Here is a 10,219-nt window from a genome sequence, read left to right on the forward strand (position 1 = left end):
GAGTTTAGAGGCAGGGAGTGTGTCAGTTCACTCAGAGGTGGGCATTTGTGGTCCCCACTGCCTATGTTAGCTGTGGGAACTTTGGCATGTGGACATCACTGTGCCTTAGTATCCTCACCCTTGGAACAAGAAGGTATGGGCTGAGCCCCCGAGTCAGTGAGAAGCAGGCGAGCCAAGTCCTCTAGGATGCTGGCGGCACCAGGCAAGCTGTGTGTTAATATTCCAGGTGTCGGGGAATGGTTCCAAGGGTACAAGTGAGGGTTGGGATGCAGAGGTGTCCTTTCAGAAGATGAAGAGGTGGTGGAGGAAGTTTTGGAATCGATGTGAGATGGGTAGTGGACCCCGTGGGTGGGGGCAGCAAACAGACAAGTCTGGCCAGAAATGGGGGTGGGCGTAGGGGATTGATAAGAGCAAAGACTCGGAGCCAAGACACTGGATGAAGGAACATGGGCTTGGTCCTGAGGATCAGACCTGAAGGGAGGTAGCAGATAAGCTGGGAGGTGTGCTTCCAGGAGACCACACAGAAAAAGAGGAAGCAGGCAGAGGAAGTTGGTGGTACGCAGTCTAGAAGTCCTCAGTTTGGGAATGAGGAAGCCCCACATACAAGGGGAACAGGCTGGCCTTAGGGACTTTAGGGACAGTGACGAGGTCTGCTGCACCACAATGGCAAGAGAAAAATTCCTGATCCTCTACTGCTATCTCTAGCTCCCCATGTCCATGAGAGAAAAGAGGTGAGGTGTATCAGTTGCTATTCAGTCACTAAGTTGCATTTGACTCTTTGTGACCCCATGGACCGTAGCACATGCCAGGCTTCCCTGTCCTTCACTATCTACCAGAATTTGGTCAGTGATGCTATCTAACCATCTCATCCTCTGCCACCCGCCTCCTTTTGCCTTCAATCTTTCCCAGCATCAAGGTCTTTTCCAATGAATCACCTCTTTGCAAAAGGTGGCCAAAACTTCAGCTTCAGCATCAGTCCTTCCAATGAATATTCAGGGTTGATTTTCTTTAGGACTGACTGGTTTGATCTCCTTGCAGTCCAAGGGACTCTCAAGAGAGTCAGTTGGTCTGTGTCTTAGTCAGACACACATTCTAAAATTTGACCACCACTTTTCTCGCTTTCTGTGCACTCCCTTCACCACATATTCGGAGACCCGCCCCCCAACCTCCCCAAAGGGCACAGCCAACCTGAAAGGTATTATATAGTGGATTCTCAGGGAGCAGAGCCGAAATGTCTCAGCCCTTCCATCCCGTGCTGCTACTGCCACCCCGTGGTGGAATTAAGAATTACACCCATTCTCCAAAGTTTGGAGCCATCAAGCCTACGTCCACAGCTGACCTCTGAGCTAATAGGAAAAGAATAAGTGGGCCCAACACACAGGAAATGTTTCCCTCTTAGAGAGTACAATGTAAGGATTGAAGATTAGGTGAAAATCAGTACCTCTGGAAATGGGGGTCTTCGTTCAAATGTGCTTGGGATTCTCAGTTTTAGAATCAATATGAAACTGATTTAGTATAAAGCAGATCACCAGCAAGGACCTACTGTATAGCACAGGGAACTGTATTCAATCTTTTGTACTAACTTACAAGGGAAAAGAGTCAGAAAAAGAGAATATACATATCTGAATCACTTTGCAATACACCCGAAACTAACACCACATAGTAAATCAGCTATACTTCAATTAAAAAAACAAATTAAAATAACTTATTTAGAGAGACATCTCTCTTGCTGCTGCCATGGCTCCCTATCATCAGAACCAAAGACACTGTCCTTGTTTTTTGCTAAATATAGGAGGAGGGCTGCCTGGACTGCTTGGATGGAGAAGTGGAGGTGACGTGGCAAGAGCACCCCACTGCTGACCACACCTGCGCACAATCTGAAGAGACCATCCAGTCACGTGAGCCAGAACAAATCTCAGCCTCTCTGTTGATCTGTTTGCTCAGGTCCCTGAAGGGATCAAATCCAGCATTTCTCAGAATGTCCTTGTCCATTTAAGGTTTCCTTTCTTTTTAGAGCTGTGGCTTTGTTTTTGGAAGGCATAAACATGATGCCCTCTGTAAAACGGGGTGTGAGCAGGTTTGCGCGGAGCTACAAGTTACAGCAAGGTGGGGGTGAACTTTGGAACAATGGCTACAAGTTTGAATTGCAATGGAGAGCAAGGGACTCTGTGTGTTATTTAACCTCCTGTGAGCCTCTGTTTCCACATCTGTAAAATGGGGATGCTCATTATCTAGCAGATGGTTTGTAAGGATCAAACAAAATGTGTTTTCTGTCTAGTTCACTTACCCGAACCCGTTTAACAAGGTCCTCTTCCCCTTACTCCCAGCACTGTTTAAACTGTGACCCCTGTATTCATGTCCAGGTAATTTTTTGTATCATGGATGTAAGTGAAATCTGAACACCAGATGGCAACTCTGCCCTTCAAAAGGCAATAACAGGTGCCGGTCATGGTGGGGACTGGCGACCAGCACATGTGCTCTAGAGGAAGCCCACAGACGAGGAAATTAAAGGACTTAAAGAGCAAAAAGTAAGAGAGAATAAGGCTAGTGCCCAAGGCTCCCTACCTGTTCTCACAGAGTTAGAGCAGGTGCTCCACAAGGGTGAAGGCAGGGCTCAGCATCTGCCGGTTCCCTGGGCTGCCTCCCCAGGGACAACAGACCAAGGGAGAGGGTTACAGACACGGAGATAAGGAGAGCCTCTTGAATTAAGCCTGAATGTGCAGAGTGAGCTGGATTCCCAGGTGAGGTGGAGCAAGGACCAGAGAGAGGAGATGAGAGCCGGCAGAACAAGGTCACAGGCGGTCTGGGTGAGAGAGACACAGGGCGTCAGGGAAGGGAGTCCATGGTGGGGATGGCTGAGGATGGTGAGCTCTGCGAGTCCATGCCGAGGGCCAAGGGACATTGTGTGCGAACGCTGGAGAGGTCAGGGAGTCGGAGCTCCTGTGTGTGGGCATCTCATACTCAAAGTTCATCTCCGATGGCCTTGTTCATGTCTCAAAACAGAAACGACTTACTTGTAGATGAAAGGAAGGAGAAAGACAGAAAAGAAACATAATAGACTGTCCCCAGACAGGCCCCAGGGTTTTTAGAACAATGTTCAGCCACCCCTCGCCAGTTGATGATGAACCATCTGTGAGTCTCTGACTTTACATCCTTCTCGAGTCCTCTGAGCAGCCAAGGAAACATTTTCCTGACACTGAGAATGCACTAGACTGCAGCTGTCGTGGGCTTTTTGTCACTAAGTTCAGTTTTGTCACTCAGGGGAAATTCTGACAAGAGAGGCGGCGAAGGTCACGACTTAGAATCAGCGAAACGGAGACCTTTTGCTTGCAGGGGAGGGCGGCTGCTGAGCTCAGCGTTGAGGTGCTGAGAAGGGAGCCCGGTGAGAAACGGCGGTCACACATCGCCCCCTGGTGTCCGCGGTGTTTATTGCAGGTAGTCTGTCTGCAAAGGCCGGGAAGGGAAGTATTCTTGCCTGAACAATCCCAAATTCCGTCTTCGCAGGTCTTCTGATTTCTTGCAGGTGTTCTTCCCAGCAGTCAATAAGGAGAATCGATTTCAGACTTTCTCATCTTATTTGCACATTTGTTGGCCGCACAACCCCACAGAGATTAAAAAAAAAAAAATCACAGAAAAAGTGTAGAAGTCTGTCCTCCTCACCACACACCCCTTTGCACTGCAGACCAGATGGTCTGTGTAAGGGTTAAAAAGCATATGCTTTACAGACAGATCGGGATTTGAATCTAGCGGTGCTGACACAGGCTAGGACCTGGGACCCTTTCCTGGAGGGCTTGCACCTGAACAAACATCTATCTCCTTGAGCAACAGAATATAAAGAAACTATAAGGGACTAAAAATAACTGTAGGCATGCACAATTGGGGGCAAATTATGAACAAGATACAAAAAGACCAAAACTAGACGTCTACTTCTAAGATTCCGGAGCAAAAGCAGGATACTGTGTGAGATCCCTAAACACCAAGGAGGTGGGCAGACCACCCAAGTCATCCCTCCAGCCTCACCCACCCATCAGCCCCATCCTCACCCCATTTAAAGGATCAGCTCAACCACACCCCCACCCCTGGCCTCAGGGAGCAAGCAGGGACACCTGTTTCTTGTTTTTGCTCCCTCATGCTGCAACATGAGTCCCAGTAAAGCCTTACCTGAATCTCTCATCTAGCCTCTTATCAATTTCTGTTGATTAAAAAATCCAAGAACCCAGATGGGTAACATTGCCATGGAGTAGCGGCGTGACCCAGAGAGTCACGCAGTTCTTTTAGCAAGTTCCTTTAGTTTCACTATTTCTCTTTATTCAGTCCGCTAAGTCCTGCACTCCGTGTACCACTGTGCTAGGGAGTGAGAGGTGTAAGGGAAACAGAGCCAGCGGCTGGTGCAGCACGTAGGTGGCAGGAGGCCATTGTGGGCTTTGGGCAGGCTTGTTGTGGGGCCCCTTTATCTGAGGACTGGAGATGGTGATGCCTGTCTCATTAAATGAGATAACATGGGAAGCGTTTAGCGCGGTGTCTAGCACACAAGAAGCAATAAGGGGGAGTTATTAGGGTTCCAGAGGGACATCATCAGTTGGGGACAGCGGTAGGTGTGGGGACAAGGGGGAAGTGTTATTGCCTAGACTGTCCAATAGAAATAGACTGCAAACCACAAATGTAGTTTCAAAGTTTCTAGTAGCTGACTGGAAAAAGTTTTTTAAAAAGTGAAATTGTTTTTTATCATAATTTTATTTAACCTTGTTTATCCAAAATTGTCAGTTCAACATGTGATCAGGGTCAAAAATTATTACTAAAGTCTTTTACATTTTTCTGTTTGTATCAACTCTCTCTCGAGTTCCATCTGGATTTAAACTCAGATCACTGGATTCAGAGTCCAGAGTGCTGACCAATACACCATGGGCTTCCCTGGTGGTTCAGATGGTAAAAAATCTGCCTATAATGTGGAAGACCCAGATTTGATCCCTGGGTTGGGAAGAACCCCTGGAGAAGGGAAGGGCTACCCACTCCAGTAGTCTCGCCTGGAGAATTCCATGCACAGAGAAGCCTTGGAGGTTACAGTCCCTGGGGTTGCAAAGAGTCAGATACCACTGAGCGACTAGACAACGATAACAACAAAAAATCACGTCTATGTTATATTCGCAGCACGTCTCAATTTGGACCAGCAACATTTCACATGCCCCATGGCTGCCATGGCTCATGACTACCATGTTAGACAGAAGGCAGGAGTGGCGCAGAAAGGGACAGATGCTGACTTAAACCCTGTCTGTGGTTGAGCCGGAGACACCTCCTCTGTCAGCTTCTGCTGGTTTGGCTCCAAGAGACAGGAAATCAATGCTTACCAAAAGGTACCTCAAAGATCATTTGCATCAAAATCTTCTGAGTTGTTTCTTGAACAGAAAACCAAATTCTTGGGTCCTGTCTCATCCAAATTGCTGGCACTAGGAATCTACTTTTTTGATAGCCCCTCCCCCCGCCCCCACCCCCCACCAAGTGATTTGGGATCCAGACTCCTTTCCAGTGCATAGAATGCATTGTTTTGGAGTCAAAGACGCAATGGCTTCCTTTTCTCATGCTTCTCCTTTTGCATTACGTGTCTGGAACAAGGTGGATGTGGTCATTATGGTTCAGAGTTTTGGAGGTGTTTATGACTTATTTGGGGCTTCCCTGGTGGCTCAGTGGTAAAGAATCTGCCTGACAGTGCTGGAGACGCAGGTGACATGGGTTCAATCCCTGGGTCAGGAAATCTGGAGAAGGAAATGGCAACCCACTCCAGCATTCTTGATCGGGAAATCCCATGAACAGAGGAGCCTGGTGGGCTACAGTCCATGGGATGGCAAAGAGTCAGACATGACTGAGCGATTAAACAACAACAAATGATTTGTTTGCCTGTATCGCCATTCCTTCTTGGATTCCCTTCACCTGAAATGTAAACCTGGCCGTGTTTGGTCACCTCCTCCAACGTCAAGCATTCTCTCTGACCTGTGGACTTGGGATAGGCATGCATAGCGAATTTCCAACAGGACCTGAAGAGGCAGTGCTCACCGCCAGTGAAACAGCCGTGTCCACAGACATCCCATCCTACACCCCAGGATGTTCCGTCACCATGCCCTGACTCCCCGATTCCCAGGTAGGAATTCCCAGGTGTTTAGTCCTTTCTCTGATTTCTCTCTTTGCTCTATGGAGCAGAGCTGAGCACAGAAGCTGTGCATGGAAGCAGAAGGACAAGAGATAGGATGGTGCTATGAAGGCAAAACTAATATAAATCAAGGCCTATCTGTCTCCTAAGTCACTTCAGTCATGTCTGATTCTTTGCGACCCTATGGACTGAAGCCCTCGGGCTCCTCTGTCCATGGAATTCTCCAGGGAAAAATATTGGAGTGGGTTGCCATGCCCTCCTCCAGAAGATCTTCCTGACCCAGCAATTGAACCTGCGTCTCTTACATCTCCTACATTGGCAGGCAGGTTCCTTCCCACTAGCATCAACTGGGAAGCCCAGAAATCAAGGCATTTCATAATTAAAATAGTAGCTCTGTATTCAGGGAGTCCTGTGTCTTTGATATTATATGTTAAGATATTTGCTCTGCAAAAGACTCCAAGTGCACTATCTCATTTTATGTCTTCCAACACACTGAGAGATAGCTACTAGATTCCATTTTGCATATGAACAGAGTGAGCCACAGAGAGGTTTAGCAACTTGCTCAAGATCACACAGCAAGTAGTTAGTGGAAATAGTGTTAGAGCCCACAAAAATAGGAGAGAAAAGAGCCATGAAACTGGGGTCCTAGTTCACCCTCTTTGAAATCACTAACTTTGTAGCTTAATGTAAATCTTTTACTTTTTCTGAACTTCAGTTTCTTTCCATGAAAATGTGATAGTCGAGCTAGGTGGACTTGATCATCTCTTTTCCAAATATTCATTTACCCACTTGTCTTAGGGCGAGTTTCCCAGAAAACAGACTCCAAAACTCTGAGCTTTTCATAGCAAATGCTTACTAGGTGGGGTTTCCCTGGTGGCTCAGATGGTAAAGAATCCATCTGCAATACAGGAGACCCGAGTTCAATCCCTGGATCAGGAAGATGCCCTGGAGAAGGGAATGGCTACCCACTCCAGTATTCTTGCCTGGATAATTCCATGGACAGAGGAGCCTGGGGTCACAAAGAGTTGGACACAACTGAGTGACTAGCACTTCACTTCACATTTACTAGGAAGTGCTCTTGAACAAGAAGTTTAAAGTTATCAGACTTCAGATATAACTCAAATTTAAATGGGATCCTTCTAATGTTCCTCATGATTCTCTTCTGGGAATAAGGATTTCTACTTATTATAGAGTCGAGAGTTTCAGAGACAGAAAGCAAAGTTTTTGCAAGTGGATCTTTTGGAATATGGTAAGCAAGACAATGTCTATTTAATCTCTTGGTTCTTGGACTCTGTATTTTACTTGTCAGGGTCAGAACATGTCATTTATGTTGAGTGTGTACAGTTCATATGAAGGACGTGTTCCATTCTCACAGAGCATCATCTCAAAGGTAATGCTAAAGCTGATCATTTCCTTGATCTTTCAGACTGGCAGCTTCTGGTGGTGTGATAGGTCATAAGACCATAGGTCCTGTTACCTTCTGATACAGCTCCTTTGTCATACCTCCTTGGTTCAAAGCCACGTTATGTGGAGTCTCATGTTGATGGATCAAATACTCTGTAAGCCTTTGAACAGTGATGTTGACTGAGATACTGCAAGCAAGAAAGACCAGCCGGTACATAGAATGTCTACTTATTCAGTCAAGATGCCTCTCTACCCCTTCAAGGATGGAAATGGCCTCGTGTAATCAACTTGCCACCAAGGAGGCATTTGAGAAAGTATGCCGTATTGGATGGTTCAGCATTGGTATCTATTGCTGGCAGATTGGAAGTGTGATAGCGGCAGTAGTTAATCATCTTTGGCGGGTGAGAACCTGGCTGTGGGACCCATGCATAAGCTGCTTCTGATTATGCCGGTCGTAAGTTCATTGCTCCAGATCAAGCCAGGGGCAGGAGCTGGCTGTTGTCGAGTCTTACGGTCATTCTGTCTAACTAGTTGTCTACTGGCTCTCTTGTGGTGACTGCTTTCTGGTGGGTATTAAATTAAAACGTGATGCAATCACCCTCAATGGTGAAAAATTGAAGGCATTTCCCCTGAAATCAGGAACAAGACAAGGGTGCCCACTCTCACCACTACTATTCAACATAGTGTTGGAAGTTCTGGCCACAGCAATCAGAGCAGAAAAAGAAGTAAAAGGAATCCAGATAGGAAAAGAAGAAGTGAAACTCTCACTGTTTGCAGATGACATGATCCTCTACATAGAAAACCCTAAAGACTCTACCAGAAAATTACTAGAGCTAATCAATGAATATAGTAAAGTTGCAGGATATAAAATTAACACACAGAAATCCCTTGCATTCCTATATACTAACAATGAAAAAACAGACAGAGAAATTAAGGAAACAATACCATTCACCATTGCAACAAAAAGAACAAAATACTTAGGAGTATATCTACCTAAAGAAACAAAGGACCTATACATAGAAAACTATAAAACACTGATGAAAGAAATCAAAGAGGACACAAACAGATGGAGAAACATACCGTGTTCATGGATTGGAAGAATTAATATTGTCAAAATGGTTATTCTACCCAAAGCAGTCTATAGATTCAATGCAATCCCTATCAAGCTACCAACGGTATTTTTCACAGAACTAGACCAAAGAATTTCACAATTTGTATGGAAATACAAAAAACCTCGAATAGCCAAAGTAATCTTGAGAAAGAAGAATGGAGCTGGAGGAATCAACCTGCCTGACTTCAGACTCTACTACAAAGCCACAGTCATCAAGACAGTATGGTACTGGCACAAAGACAGAAATATAGATCAATGGAACAGAATAGAAAGCCCAGAGATAAATCCACGAACCTATGGACACCTTATCTTTGACAAAGGAGGCAAGGATATACAATGGAAAAAAGACAACCTCTTTAACAAGTGGTGCTGGGAAAACTGGTCAACCACTTGTAAAAGAATGAAACTAGAACACTTTCTAACACCATACACAAAAACAAACTCAAAATGGATTAAAGATCTAAATGTAAGACCAGAAACTATAAAACTCCTAGAGGAGAACATAGGCAAAACACTCTCCGACATAAATCAAAGCAAGATCCTCTATGACCCACCTCCCAGAATATTGGAAATAAAAGCAAAACTAAACAAATGGGACCTAATGAAACTTAAAAGCTTTTGCACTACAAAGGAAACTATAAGTAAGGTGAAAAGACAGCCCTCAGATTGGGAGAAAATAATAGCAAATGAAGAAACAGACAAAGGATTAATCTCAAAAATATACAAGCAACTCCTGCAGCTCAATTCCAGAAAAATAAATGACCCAATCAAAAAATGGGCCAAAGAACTAAACAGACATTTCTCCAAAGAAGGCATACAGATGGCTAACAAACACATGAAAAGATGCTCCACATCACTCATTATTAGAGAAATGCAAATCAAAACCACAATGAGGTACCATTACATGCCAGTCAGGATGGCTGCTATCCAAAAGTCTACAAGCAATAAATGCTGGAGAGGGTGTGGAGAAAAGGGAACCCTCTTACACTGTTGGTGGGAATGCAAACTAGTACAGCCGCTATGGAAAACAGTGTGGAGATTCCTTAAAAAACTGGAAATAGAACTGCCATATGACCCAGCAATCCCACTTCTGAGCATACACACTGAGGAAACCAGATCTGAAAGAGACACGTGCACCCCAATGTTCATCACAGCACTGTTTATAATAGCCAGGACATGGAAGCAACCTAGATGCCCATCAGCAGACGAATGGATAAGGAAGCTGTGGTACATATACACCATGGAATATTACTCAGCCATTAAAAAGAATTCATTTGAACCAGTCCTAATGAGATGGATGAAGCTGGAGCCCCTTATACAGAGTGAAGTAAGCCAGAAAGATAAAGAACATTACAGCATACTGACACATGTATATGGAATTTAGAAAGGTGATAACGATAACCTTATATGCAGAACAGAAAAAGAGACACAGAAATACAGAACAGACTTTTGAACTTTGTGGGAGAATGTGAGGGTGGGATATTTCAAAAGAACAGCATGTATACTATCTATGGTGAAACAGATCACCAGCCCAGGTGGGATGCACGAGACAAGTGCTCGGG

This window comes from Dama dama, chromosome 18 (genome assembly GCF_033118175.1).
Source record: "Dama dama isolate Ldn47 chromosome 18, ASM3311817v1, whole genome shotgun sequence".
Classification (NCBI taxonomy): domain Eukaryota; kingdom Metazoa; phylum Chordata; class Mammalia; order Artiodactyla; family Cervidae; genus Dama; species Dama dama.